The sequence below is a fragment of the Schistocerca serialis genome, chromosome 2 (genome assembly GCF_023864345.2).
Source record: "Schistocerca serialis cubense isolate TAMUIC-IGC-003099 chromosome 2, iqSchSeri2.2, whole genome shotgun sequence".
Classification (NCBI taxonomy): Eukaryota; Metazoa; Arthropoda; class Insecta; order Orthoptera; family Acrididae; genus Schistocerca; species Schistocerca serialis.
In genome coordinates, this window is record NC_064639.1 from 156,327,077 (window position 1) to 156,342,571 (window position 15,495).

The following is a 15,495-nucleotide window of genomic DNA, read 5'->3' on the forward strand; positions in this document are numbered from 1 at the left end:
TGTCCTTAGGATAATTTACGTTAAGTAGTGTGTAAGCTTAGGAACTGATGACCTTGGCAGTTAAGTCACATACGATTTCACACACATTTGAACATTTTGTTAGCTCCTAACACACGCCGTTATTAGATACATGGCAGTACACTAACAATATCTTATCTACCCTTTGTTACAATACTTTTTACGTGTTTTTCATTGATTGATATATATCTAACGGTTGCAGAAGAAAGATCCAAGGAAACCGAACGACGGTGTGTTATTTTAAACAGACTAGCATTATCTTTGGGAAGAAACAGGCTCCACTCTCCACCCAGCCGCAATGATTTAGTTTTCCCCAAGCAACTTCAGACGAACGTCTCGGTGTTTCGTACTATACGACAGTCGCCCATAACACTACAATACAGTAATTTGTAATTGTCACATTATTTCTTTTCGCATTTTCGATATTATAATCAGGCTATAAATGTATGTATTTTATTATTTTCTTTTTAATGCTAATTACTTGCAGGATTTTAAAGTAAGCGTCTTACAAACTATTTAAAAACAATGTGGTAAAGAATGTAGTAATCACGCTGCTAAAGTGGTGAGGTTTTTTTTAAATTTTATAATAATAATCTCTAACCAGAGATATTTGCTGGCATGGCACTAACATCGTTGGAACGGAAGAATGCCCGCACAGAGAGGAATAGGGCAAGTTAACAGTGTATGAGATCAGATGAGTAACTGTGAAAGTGCAAGCGTAATACATGTGTGAACGTCGTGGTGATAAAACGTTAGGCAAAGTTTTGTGGAGATACGGAGCAGTCAGTGATGTGCATCCCAGTGTGATATTTATTTGGGAAGGGCTGCAAGAATGTTAGTGGGAGAAGAGTACTGTGTTACCAAATTTATTAAATTTTGCTAGTAAATGGAAGAAGAATCGTTTGCTGTACTATTTGTTGTCATGAAATCATTATGTCGCGCTTACAGCAACTCTACCACAAAGTAAGACTGTACGAATTCAGAATTTTCTGAATGTAAAAGACTTACATAAAAGCATTGCCGGCATAGTAGAGTCATTTACTGAATATTACAGAATTTGTCCACTTAAATTATTACTCAATGTTAATTTTCACATGTCATTACTGCCAACATTAGAATCCCACGTCGATTATAATAGTAACAGAGTGACACGTTTTTCAAACAGAGATAAAGTTTAATATGAAAATATGCATTATGCGAGAAAGTAAATCTAAAACTTTGCTATGTGCACTAAGAAAATAGAAACTTTACGATTTAAGTGAAAGCGTTATTTCCATTTTGCAAATTTAATTACATTTATTTTTATTATTATGATACGAAAAAGTGTGAAGCATGAAAAATAAGTTGTCTGACAAAATAATAGTACACAATATAATTCAACAATATTACGTAATTTTATGTTTTTATTTATATGTTCCGCAATCTTGGCTTTTGTACTTTCGGCAATGTCTGCTCCTATTGCCGCTAACTATGACGTATTCGTGGTCTGTTATTTATTTATAGTAATGAGTTTTGTTTATTAGAAAGGAACTGTTAGTGAAACCTAAAGATATTATTTCATTAAACAACTATAGTTTTGTTAAATTCCGGTTTCTTGGTTAATAAGAATTACGTCAATTAATTAACGCCCAACACAACTTCACACATTTTTTTGTTTTCAAATGTTATTAGTTCAACATGTTTTCTTCACGTTATCGCTTTCAATGGTACTGCATACTGTCGGTTCGTAAATAGTAAACGGTTGTGAAAACTCACTTGACCTCTTAGCAACAAATAATCCTGATTTAATAACGAACATCAAAATGGATACAAGGATTAGTGAACACAAGGCTGCCGCAGCGAGACTGATAATTCTAACTCCCAAATCCTCCAAAACTAAACGAAAAATATACCTATTCAGAAAAGCAGATAAAAATTCACTTGTCGCCTTCCTGAGAGACAATCTCCACTCCTTCAAAATTAATAATAAAGACTTAACAAATTCGTTTTGGCAAATCGCAATCATGCTTGATTCCGGAATATATACTGTTATCATATTGGGTATGGGGGGGGGGGGGGGAGCGAACATATCAATTTGTGTTCTTCCTTTCGGATTGAGCGTCAGTTCAGGCGTATTTATTACTGCTTTGGATACTGTGCTTGGTGATGGGTTAGTTGAGACTGTTACACATTATGTCGATGATCTTTTGATTGTTACTAAGACTTGGAATGAACATCTTGGCATCCTTAAAACGATTGTGGATAAATTTGCAGAAGCTGATGTAACAGCGAACCCAAAGAAGTCAAAATTTGCTTGTAGTGAGATTAGGTATCTTGGACATATAACTAATGCACAAGGTATACGCCCTGATCAAGGTAAGTTGGACGCTACTAGGAATTTTCCTAGTCCTCCCTCTAAAAAACAACTGAAATCATTTCTAGTACTCTCTTCTTTCTTTCGACGTTTCCTGTCACAACAACTATTGAATAGTAAGCGTCTCCTATATTTACTTAAAAAGAATCAGGTATGTATCTGGTCTGAGCAGTGCCAGCAAGATTTTAATAACATTAAGCACGTATTGGTGAATGCAAACATTTTAGACCTACCAGACGTTAGTTTAGTTTTTTGAATGACGTGTGACGCGTCATGCAGTGGCATGGGTTGTTGCCTATTTCAAGTAGTCAAGAATGGAGAAGAGGAACAGGAAAAATCATTGGATTTGCAAGCCGACTTTAAGTGAATGTGAACGTACTTATTCAAGCACTGAACTTCAAACTCGTTCTATTTTCTGGGCGTTCTAAAAGTTCAACTATTATTTCTACGGTAAACACACAAAAATTTGTTCAGATCACCAAGCTCTGACATTTTTGTTAACACGTAAGTTCTGGGCTTTATCCCTGCATTTGAGATTGTATACATTAAAGGTAAAGGAAACATCATTGATGATACTTTGTCCCGTCTTCCACAAGGTATGGATGATTGTAAAACTTATCCTGATAATGTCAACGACTACAGAATACTTCTAATGCAGGATAAACAATATTGCCAATATCACATTGATTTGTGTAGAAATATGGCGGCTTGACAAAAATCTGATCCGCAGTGGAACAAGGTAAGAACCTTAGTCATAGATCAACCTGACCACCCACTGTCTAGCCATTATATATAATGACGTGTTATTCTATCGTCGTCATCCTGATGGATCTAACTGGTATTTATATATTCCCAAGGATTCAGAACACAACATAATCTGGCACACACGCTTAGTTTAGTTGCATTATGGGACGAACAGGTGCCTTGCAAAACTTAGCACGTATTGTTATTTCGCTAACATGAGACGAAAAATTCACACTGTACTAAAAACGTACATATCTTGTCAGAAATCTAAACCTCAGAACCTACCTTCAAAGACAGTCTAAACAGGTTAGCTGTACGGCATAAAATCTGCAACTGCTACCGCAATCATCAGGCTATTCTCATTTGACTACATTCCTCAAGTGGGAAAACCCAAGGCAATTTTATCTGACAACGCCACGTACTACAAAGGGTACAAATGCGAAAATTCGTAAAGGGCAATAGCATTAAGAGCAGTTTAGCCCACAGTGTAATCCTACTGACGAATTTTCAGAGAACTGAACAGATTAATGAGGACATTGTATACCTACACAGCATTCTAACTGGGTAAGTTATTTGTCAGTATATGAAGTCACATTCATGAGGACATATATACCTACGCAGCATTCTAACTGGGCAAGTTATTTGTCACTATCTGAAGAAGTTCGCAACAACCTGAATATATATAACACAACCTATGCACCTAAAGAACTTGTGTTCTACCGCAAAGAATCAAATGCTATATCCCCAGCAGCAGTCGCACGATGAAAAGATAAGAGTAGTATTTAATAAGCTGACGCAGCGTGCTAATACAAGATACAGATACTACACTAGTACTATTCAGCGAAAGCAGGAATTCAAGGCAGGGAAGCAAGTGTTATTGCGTACTCACCATAAATTTTCTGCACTAAAACGGCGCAACGCGAAGTGGCGTCTGATGTACGACCGTCCATGTGTGATTCTCACCATACCGCATCCTGGTGCATACCTGTAGCAGAAAACAAAAACAAATAGAATCATTGGGCATTACCCTCATCCAGACTTAAGAGTATTTCATTCTAAGCAGTAAACGTATATCTGTTAGTAATGATTAAGTAAGCTGTATATTTATAAAACACACCTACCCCTCAGTACTACTGCAAAGAAATACGGTAGCATAAGAAATTTTATTTCAGCTGATCCATTCAGCAGCAGAAGAAGAAAGAAGAGGTTTCGACTTCGCCGAACGTACATAAACGATATCAGCCTAAATTTTAACGCAAATGTTATGACGACATTTAGGCAAGTGTGATGCAAATATTATTGAGACAACATAATTGACTAACTGTTGCGTCGGTCAAGGACTGTACATGACTGATTGACGTGTACACAGAACCACACGACAACCAAACACTATCACCTAGGAACGGATTAGATGAACTTCGTACGGCATATGTTTATGTGAAGCGATGGCCATATACACACTCTACACACACTGGTAGGTTTGATTATAGTGTGTTGCTTCAGACGTTTGTTCATTGGTATATGTGCGCTTGGGCTCGTTTGCTGCTGTATCCAGATGTTGTGTCTAATCAGGGACATCATTGCGCGAATGTAAAATTTGGTTAAAAATATTTAATGTCTGCAAAACTGTGTAAATACTCGTATTCCGCATAAACCCAAAATGCAATTCATGTATTTATGTGTAACTATCTGTATTGATGAAAAGCAAAATGTAATATGTTGGTATGTAAATGTGATCAGAATTTGTAATATGTATCAAAATGTGTAAAAGCCCGAGATTTATGTGAAAGAGACTGCTTTAAAGACATTCTAAATACATCGCAATCCCTGTAACCGCGATGAAGTATGTGTACAAAATTGTTAAAACTATTCTTTATATATCGCCATGAGAATGATCGCAATGAAATATTTATGTAAAAACTTAATAACAAGCATTCTTTGTACGTCGCCAGATAAACGGGGAGCGCGATGGAACTGTGCATGTAAAGTGCAATAAGATTTGTAATGCATCGCCTACTGACATTTACCGCGATGCAACTGTTTAAAATATAGAACTGGAAGCCACTGGACCTACGGTAGCGACGCACAAAAGCATTAAAGACAACTCCACCGGTGGAGGAAATTTTGGATGGGACTTATGGGAATGTAATGTTCGCAGAATACGACAGCCACTCCTATCTGGACAAATCGAGGATCGATGCCAGCAGTTTGCCGTCCGAAGTTTCGCATTCATGCCTTCACGAAACTCATGTTGTGGAATGGAAATCCACTAGTCTTCAATCACGTGACGCATGACCTAGGAAGAACAGTGTTATCAGCGAAGAGAAACAGTGCAATGAGTGAACATGCCCACATATCGGTTGTCAAATCTGTGAACAGTGACGTCCATATGCAATAACACATTAGGCAAACTGCCAAAACAATGCTCACTTTTGCGTTATTATTGTATGTATTGTGTAAATGAACTGCAAAGGACGACACGTCGTAAAAGGACAGCTAATCTAAAACAAAAAGACATTTTAAATGCTATACATTCCATGAGAGACAATGACCAATAATGAAATGTGTTTTGGGCGGCCGAGGTGGCCGAGTGGTTCTAGGCGCTACAGTCTGTAACCGCGCAACCGCTACGGGTCGCAGGTTCGAATCCTGCCTCGGGCAAGGATGTGTGTGATGTCCTTAGGTTAGTTAGGTTTAAGTAGTTGTAAGTTCTAGGGGACTGACGACTTCGGATGTTAAGTCCCATAGTGCTCAGAGCCATTTTTTAAAATGTATTTTGCTTCAACATACGTAGCAATTGTAAGATTATTGTACTTGTTTTAGATGCTAGTGCATATTTTTTGTAAAAAACTTCTTGGAATGTCCTGTCACAGTGATGTCTTGCACACACGCACATACGAACTGTATACAAACTGTGATTACCGAGTCGCGAGTTCAACTAACGGCTACTGCCAGAGTGAAATACACGCGACTGCGCATTCGTGGCAGCCACAATACCAACATTGAAATATTCTGGGCGCACGCGCCTCATCCAAATATTGTATACCATGAACTGTATTTGAATATGTATGTAAATATTGTACTGAATGTGTTATAGGGTGAATTGCTCGCCTGCAGGTGGCTTCATTCGCCTCACAATTCAGGGGGTAATTTAAAGGCACATTTGTGGGATTGGCATGGAAATATAGCAAAAACGTAGATATAAGTTCGGAATGTAAATAAAGAATTACATAAAATATTAATTAGTATAAGCGGTTGTATCGAATGTGGAGTGCAAGCACTGAAACATTAGAATCATTACGCAGTTCAGTTTTCTTGCCGAGAAGACGGCACCTTTTTGTTCTGAAAGCCGTCCTGATCGGACGCATATCTGTCATCGCTGCAGATAATTATTTGGCACACCACCATTATTATATACATATATTGAGATGCGATCTCACTAGGCGTACTCATGGAAATGGAAATGAAGTCCCATGCTTCTTTACAGAGCGTAGGGGAACGATGCGGGATACCCGCACAGCTTTATAGTTGCATACAATAACAGTGTAAGTAGGCTGTTTAGGTTTTTATGTAGCGCTCTAAATGAATATCACTGACTGTGCTGTGTGAAGTCTGTGGCTGGTTTGCATTGTTGGAATTTATGCTATTGTAGTGTTGAGCAGTTGGATGTGAACAGCGCGTAGCGTTGCGCAGTTGGAGGTGAGCCAGCAGCAGTGGTGGATGTGGGGAGAGAGATGGCGGAGTTTTGAGAGCGGATGATGTGGACGTGTGTCCATCAGAGAAAGTAAATTTGTAAGACTGGATGTCATGAACTGATATATATATATATATATATTATGACTTTTGAACACTATTAAGGTAAATACATGGTTTGTTCTCTATCAAAATCTTTCATTTGCTGACTATGCCTATCAGTAGTTAGTGCCTTCAGTAGTTAGAATCTTTTATTTAGCTGGCAGTATTGGCGCTCGCTGTACTGCAGTAGTTCGAGAAACGAAGATTTTTGTGAGGTAAGTGATTCATGAAAGGTATAGGTTATTGTTAGTCAGGGCCATTCTTTTGTAGGGATTATTGAAAGTCAGATTGTGTTGTGCTAAAAATATTGTGTGTCAGTTTAGTGTCAATCAGAATAAGTGAAGAGCGAAATATCTGACTACGTTCAGTTCTGCTCAGCTGTTTGAATATCAAATAACGTAAGAGGTTTATCAGCACAGTAATTCATAAATTTTTCTAAGGAGACGTTTCACGACAGAATTAATGTAAGTGTCTCCGTTATTCAATTTAGTATAATATTTTGTGAGTACAGTGATAATATTTAATCTTGTGTTTCATCTATGTTGCGAGCTAATGTTCCATTTAAACGGCGTCTTGACAAGCCAAAGGTTCAGTACGAGCCAAACCTTTGGAATTATTCAATGAACGACGTACGATAAAGAATCACACACGGTCAAACGTACAATGAACAGACCTGACACAAAAAACCATTGTCAATCACGCAAAGTTTGTATAGCCAGATCACATACTATTATTAATAATTATAATTATTTATTGTTCTCTGATATTCACAAACCAGAGATGGAAAGCCACGGCGAGAAGAACCAAATTCCTTATCTATATAAACGATATGGGAGACAATCTGAGCAGCCGTCTTAGGTTGTTTGCAGATGATGCTGTCGTTTATCGACCAATAAAGTCATCAGAAGATTTAGAAAAGATATCTGAATGGTGTGAAAATTGGCAGTTGACCATAAATAACGAAAAGTGTGACGTCATTCACATGAGTGCTAAAAGGAGTCGTCAAGCTTCGGTTACACAATAAATCAGTCAAATCTAAAGGCCGTACATTGAACTAAATTCCTAGAAATTACAATTACGAACAACTTAAATTGGAAGGAACACACAGCAAATGTGGGGAAGACTAACTAAAGACTGCGTTTTACTTACAGGACACTTACAAAACGTAACAGATTCACTAAGGAGACTGCCTACACTGCATCTGTCCGTCCTCTTTTAGAATACTGCTGCGCGGTGTGGGGTCCATACCAGATAGGATTGATGCAGTACATTGAAAAAGTTCAAAGAAGAGCTGCATGTTTCTCGTTGCGACGGAATCTTCTCACGAAATTCCAATCGCCAAATTGCTCCTCCGAATGGGAAAATATTTTCTTGACACCGACCTACGTAAGGAGAACCGATCACCACGATTAAATAAGGGAAATCCGAACCCGTCGGAAAGATATAGGTGTTCGTTCTTTCCGCACGATATACGAGATTGGAATAATACACAATTGTGAAGGTGGTTCGATGAACCCTCTGCCAGGCACTTAAATGTAATTTGCAGAGTATCCATGTAGATGTAGATGAGTAGAAATTCTTCTGAATTGAAGCCTTTTCTGGAAATTATAGAACATAACGCACACGAGTTATTAATTACACAGGTCTGCGACATAAAAATTGTTTCAAATTTATTAAGTGCTTTCTATAGAGTTTTCAACGCTAATTTCGGGAAAAATAGTGAAAAGAATCCATCAAGTATAGTTATTTCACTAACTGCTTGTCTAGTTTTAGCTTTTTTCGGTATTGCTTCACTATAGTGAGTTTCAATTTTGCTTTTTAGAATATCCATAAACTGTTATTTAGTCGTTTTTACACGTAAAATAACGAGTAATTAGGAGAAACCAGCAGTATTTTCATGTCGGTGCCTGTCTGTCGCACTGCCCCTTCCCCCGCCATCATCAAGCAGTGAGTCCTTCAGTTCACAGTACCTATTCACTCTGTTGTGTTTACGTGTTGTTGTTACTATTGCTTTAAAGTTGACTGTTTTCTTGTGTTGTGAAGTTGTTTTATGGACAATGGCTACCAGAGGATGTATAAACTCGCCAGATTGCTTCTGCTAAATTTTTGGTAACTATACCGTTAAAAAGCAACAAAGAAACTTTACCGATTTTGCTGAAAAAGTATATTTCGAGTATTTTGGTATAAAGTTAGGTGATAAAGATAAGCCTTCGGCCCCACACAAACTTTGTTCAGTGAGTGTTGAAGAACTGAAGCAATGGTGTTAACGTAAAAAGCAGTCCTTACATTTTAGAATACCAATTGTTTGGAGGGGGCCCAAGGATCATAGAGATGATTGCTATTTTTCTTCTGGCAACGTACGAGGTTTGTATTTGAAAAACAAAAAGGATATTTCTTACCCTAACATTCAATCAGCCATTCACCCTGTTCCTCATGGACCTGATGTACCAACACCCTTTCCTCCAGATTCTTTGGATGATATAGATGATCACGACCCATTGGCTCAGCAAGGTGATAGCGAAGAAGACAGAGATTGCTACGATCCTGGCACAACCGATCCCATTCCATCCTCACAAGCTGAACGATTTAGTTAGAGACCTAGGCTTTTCTAAAGAATCGGCAGAGGTTTAAGAATTTAGGTTGAACGATAAACATATGTTAGCTCTGGGTACATCCTTTTCTTGGTATCGTTCGAGGGAAAAGAAGTTTGTATCTTTCCTCTCTCAAGATGGTGACCTGGTGTTTTGCTGTGATGTTCCCGGACTTATGGCACGGTTCAAAATAGAATATGCTCCTGATCAGAGGAGACTTTTTATTGATTCTTCAAATAGAAGCTTGAAAGCTGTACATCTACACAGTGGCAATAAGTATGCTTCTGACACTCGGTTCACTTAAAAGAATGTTACGAAAACCTTGAACTGGTTTTAAGCAAACTGTGCTATTCAGACCACAAATGGGCGCTATGTGGTGATTTAAAAGTGATTTCAATGCTATTTGGTCAACAAAATGGCTATACAACAAAATGGCTCTGTGAATGGGACAGTAGAGACAGAAAGCAACTGTACATAAAAAAAGCTTGGCCCTTGAGAAAAACCTTACAGGTAGGGGTTAAAAATGTTCAGAGGAAAAGCCTTGTGGAACCCAAAAAGTTATTACTTCCACCACTTCACATTAAGTTGGGTCTGACGAAACAATTTGTTAAGGCATTGCCAAAACAAGGGGAGTGTTTCAGATATCTCTGTGGACAGTTTCCTGGTTTATCGGAGGCGAAGCTAAAGGAAGGATTCTTTGTCAGACCAGAGATTAGAAAACTTATGACAGATCCCAACTTCGTGGACAAAATGGAAACAAAAGAAAAGGCAGGATGGACATCTTTTAAATTAGATGTTTCCGGTTTCCTAGAAACAAAAGTGTTCGAAACTACAAGATAATCGTCGCAGACATGCTCGACAACTTTAAGAAGTTGGGCTGTAACATGAGTATAAAAGTTCATTTTCTCCACTCACATCTTGACTTATTTCCTGCAAACCTTGGCGATGTAAGTGAAGAGCAGGGCGAAAGATTCCACCAAGAAATGGAAAGAAGATATCACGGAAGATGGAACGTCAGCGTGATAGCAGATTACTGCTGGATGACAGAAAGAGATGATCCTCAACGAGTCCACAGCCGGAACATCAATAAAAGAAGCTTCGACAGAAAGCGAAAGCGTTATTATAAGAACTTATGAACTTAAAGAGCAATGGAAGTGTACTGGAAATGTAGTTTAGAACATGATTTATAAATAAAATAAAATTTTATAACGTTGGAATAAATGTGATAAATTGCTTAAATTTTGTTATTATACCCAAGATAAGTACATAAAAGTCAGTTATCAAATTTCAAACAACTTTTTAAGAAATATTTTCTTGCAGACCTGTGTTATTGGACGGTGTATGTAGGCTGCAGGCGGACTACCTGTCCCGTCATTGTCTAATTAGACCCGGCTCTTTGTCAATTTCTGTATGAATGAATTATTTTTTCATTCTTAAACTGTAATACCATGACATGCCCAATATCCTTCTGAAAGTGATCTACGAATGAATCTCACTAATATTGTTATTACTAATACTACTACTACTGGTTCTACTACATCCATAAACTAAACGGTAGTTGCATAGTTACTCGGTATGTGAACCTACGTAAAGACAGACAGTTCCGTAAACACGTATGTATCAACATTGAGAGAAAGTTGTGAGTAATCAGCTGCCCGTTAAACACGTTTTGTTCTCTTTCCAATACACAGCCCTCGCTGCCATTTGCAGCAAGCCGATTACTCGTGCACTTGAAACGCTCGAGGGAAACTGTCACGAGGCTTGGCGACGGGAGAGAGGACTGGCTCTTCATTGTGCGCCATAACCCAAGAAGTAGACTCGGGCAAACAGAGAGACATTTCATTGTCATTAAGTTCCCCCCATGAAGTTTGCTCCAACTTGATGCTGTCACAGTCGGTCCAAAGTAAAGGGAATATTACTTCACAGTCTGTAGAGGCACATTCAAACGACTCCCTCCCCGCGCTCGCGGAACTTTCACAGAGTCACGCAGCGCTGTAAGGGGCCCTCGGAAGAGGGGAGGAAGTGCGTTATAAAACAGTTAAAAAGTCCCGGTGAGGGGGCGGCAAGGCGCTGCGCAAAGTGCACACAGCTGCGCCTGCCGGTCCGCAACCCGTGCGCCCCGCCACCTCCATCTCGGCTTTCCTTAGACGGATACGCCTGCGGAGGAACTCGTATGCTCCACTGCGGGTGTAAATGAATTGCTGGCCACTGACGCATTTTAATTTATATTTAAACGGATAAGACACTTTTTTCTTTCAGGTATAATGTAGGGTTGCAGAACGGAGGACATTATAGGAGAAAAAATCTGTGTTATGACTCCTTTGCACCACATCCGCAGGGTGCTTAAGATAAGAAGTTTTCTTCTGTAACCTAGAAAATAAAAATTGTGCAGTGGACAAAGGAAGTGGTCGGGCTGGGTTCAGCCGTTAGGAATATTGTTTTTGAACATTATTTCACAACAAAAATTACTTAAATAACAAAACTTTTTGATACAACACATTCGTAAACTGGACTAAAAAGAATACAATCATCCTAGCCCCATACAAAATCCTAACCCCCACAGATATAGTCCTTAAAATCTGTGCATGTGAATTTTTAGTAGCTATTGCAGTACTTTTAAAATGTAAAACGAAATGCATGGGGCGGAAACAATAGCTAATTCATACATGAGTATACCACTTTAGTCACAATCTGATTGTACTGCAAATGATATTAACTGATTCTTCTCAACGGCAGTTATTCTCTGTTGTTGTTGTTATGGTCTTCAGTCCTCAGACTGGTTTGATGCAGCTCTCCATGCTACTCTACCCTGTGCAAGCTCCTTCATCTCCCAGTACCTACTGCAACCTACATCCTTCTGAATCTGCTTAGTGTATTCATCTCTTTGTCTCCCTCTACGATTTTTACCCTCCACGCGGCCCTCCAATACTAAATTGGTGATCCCTTGATGCCTCAGAAAATGTCCTACCAACCGATCCCTTCTAGTCAAGTTGTGCCACAGACTTCTCTTCTCTACCCTTTGCCATTATCTGTTGCATGCGCCCCCGCTGGGCGTTTCAAAATTTACTATGAATCTACAAAATCTGACATTCACGACCGTTTGTATGGGTTTAGGAATTCGTATAAGGCTATGAAAAATTATTTTATACTTTTTGTCCGTTTAAAAACGTGTTACAATATAAGTTTTTTACTTAATTAAGTATTGGCTGTTTTTTATTTTTGTGTGTGTGAAATTTTTCCATCGATTTCAAACTTTTTGATGAGACTGCGACAGAGACATATGGTAAATTTCAGTTTGATTTTAGTTTCTCTTCACCTGTGTCAACCAATATACTCCTTCATCGTACTCATATTTCACGAATGTTCTGTGAAGCTAAATATTAGAGAGAATCGAGATCACATGGAGGCTTATCAGCAATAATCCTTACCGCAAAATAGCGACTAGGACAGGAGAAGGGCAAAATAGGAGTGGTACGCAAAGTACTCCCAATCACACAACACAACACACAAGAAAGCCAATTAGTATTACATTTACGTGCAGTTCTGAGCCATGTTGAAAATTTCAAGCCTCTTGCTGATATGGAAGTTAGTTTAAATTCAAATGAAAAAAATATATCGAATAAATAGAAATCGACCTCATAAAAACGTGTTAAAAAGGAACATCAGTGACAATAAAACTCAAGGTGATAGCAAATTTCACTTATTTCTCAATGGATCATGGACGGAATTTCATCGTTGAGTGCTAAACATTCATAAAACGGGATTGCGTCAGAGGACCACTTAAACGTTAACTGAATTTAGGTTGCACTTCCTGTACGCACCCATAACAATTTAAGTAAAACAGATTTAAACATATGTCATCGTCTGATAGACAATTAATTAAATAGAATAATTCGCCAGATATGACAACACAGCATCATTAACTCTATATTAATGTAAAAAATGATTGAGAGCAGATATAAACTTCAAATTTGGTTAAATATAAGTTGCATCAACTACTTTTAACATTAATTTAAACTGAAACACCATTGTAATCAATAATACTGTAATACCAATTGAGCTACATATTCACTTAACTAGCGTTACTCGTGCTGTAAAAACAATGAAGCTACATATTCAATTAACTAGAGTCACTAATATGCTGTAGTTTGGGTTGTAAAACTATGGTAGGATACGATAGACTATCACAAGTAGGGCGTACTCTACTGTAGTTTTCCTACTAGCTTTGGTCAGTTAATTTCGTACCGACGTAACCTGTACATTAGGTGTGTTGTATATCTATCAGGCGTTGCATCATAACGATTACCTTCTTTACGAAAGTGAAAATTATCCTGAGAGCTTCTCCCAGAAACCGGAAACGATGTATAGTCTAGAAACTGAGGATATATGAAGGCAACGCAAGCTACAGAAAATTTTTGTTCTACGTAGTTACACCCTGCCTGTTACTTAAAAATAAGCAGTATTTACGGTGAAATTCCAATCGTCGACGTTTAGTTCAGATTTTATACGAAAACTGTTGATTTATTACATCAAACACAGTTATGCCGTAGTGAAAATTGCAAGGTTCATATATGTTTTCTGCTATTCTTAATTAAGTATCCTTTACTATACTGAGACAAAGAGGAATGACTGCACTGTAGGATTAGTGAATAAGATCGTTTAGTTTTATCTGTGGTTGACATACTAATCAGTCTGTTGCGCAGCTCTGAGACATTCTTATTTAAGGCATAGTGGCGTGTAGTTGTATTTTTAAAGAATGAGATCTGTTTCCTGTGAATATGGGAGAAGCTATCTATAATATTTTATTATCGAGATGAATACTGACAACAGTTTCTCTTTATATTTTGGAGAACTTTTAAGGGTACGTTTATAGTTTCTTTGTAATGAGAGAATTTTGCATTTGCTAGAGACTTATTATGTTGTGCAGTCTTTTCTCAATAAGCAGTTTGATTTTCCAAACACAATTTCCTTTAAAGTGAAACCCACCCACATGACTCATAGTAAAGTTTGGAATTTTTGTTGTCAATACATGGCGTCTTATGCCATACGAAGCAACAGATTGTTTCCGACAAAAAGTTTAGAGTAGATTATTTATCTTTAGCTGCTGCATCTGCTGATTGCTTTCAAGAATGTGAGTACTCAGACACAAAATCAGCATGCGGAGCAAGAAGCAAGACACTTTTATTTCAGGGCGGATCTCACTTTGTGTTTCTTGTGCAAACACGGCCAACCAACAGTCAGTCTTGCTCATCAATGGAACACGACACCTGACGTACACGTTACATTAGGGGAAAGTTTTCCAAATGAATGTATCCAATTTTCGCTTGGATAGACAATATTTTATAGAAAGATTACAAAACAAAGAAAACAATAAAGATATATCATATATTTCTATAAAACGGAATTACATCGCAAGAAATGTAAAATAAAAATAACCACAACACATAAACTATGTGATGAACAGTATCCGGACACCTGGCCGTAAATGACTTACAAGTTTGTGGCGCCCTCCATCGGTAATGCAGGAATTCAGCATGGTGTTGGCTCACCCTTAGCCTTGATGACAGCTTCCACTGTCGTAGGCATACGTTCAATCGGATGCTGGAAGGTTTTTTGGGAAATGGCGGCCCATTCTTCACTGAGTGCTGGACTGAGGAGAGGTATAGAAGTAGTTCGGTGAGGTCTAGCATGTAGTCAGGGTTCCCAAACATCCCAATGGTGTTTTATAGGACTCAGGTCAGAACTCTGTGCAGGCCAGTCCAATACAGGAATGTTATTTTCTTGTAACCACTTCGCCACAGGCCGTGCATTCTGATCAGGCGGCAGATGACGTTCACCGTGCGTTAGCCAAACCCACAGCCGGCTATCGGGTCGCCACATTGTGTACCGTGATTCGTTGCTCCACACAACGTTTTTCCAATGTTCAATCGTCAGATGTTCACGCACCTTACACCAAGCGAGGTGTCGTTTGGCATTTACCGCCGTGATGTGTGG